At 36.3% G+C, this 212-nt stretch overlaps 1 pseudogene; it reads right to left on the reverse strand.

Moving 5' to 3' along the window:
- Nucleotides 1-77: 77 nt before the first annotated feature.
- On the reverse strand, nucleotides 78-178 carry LOC128251539 (U6 spliceosomal RNA; annotated as a pseudogene).
- Nucleotides 179-212: the final 34 nt, after the last annotated feature.

Here is a 212-nt window from a genome sequence, read left to right on the forward strand (position 1 = left end):
CGCAGTGGGACTGAACCCGGAATCATGTGGTTGGTAAGCAAGCAACTTACCACATAGCCACTTCTGGCCTAAGTATAAAAAATATGCAATGTTTCACGAATTTGCGTGTAATCGTAGCGCAGGCGCCATGCTAATCTCTGTATCGTTTAATGTTAGTGTATGTATTGCCGAAGAAATATACATATAATATATATATATATATATTTATATAT

Source organism: Octopus bimaculoides, unplaced genomic scaffold (genome assembly GCF_001194135.2).
Source record: "Octopus bimaculoides isolate UCB-OBI-ISO-001 unplaced genomic scaffold, ASM119413v2 Scaffold_165365, whole genome shotgun sequence".
Classification (NCBI taxonomy): domain Eukaryota; kingdom Metazoa; phylum Mollusca; class Cephalopoda; order Octopoda; family Octopodidae; genus Octopus; species Octopus bimaculoides.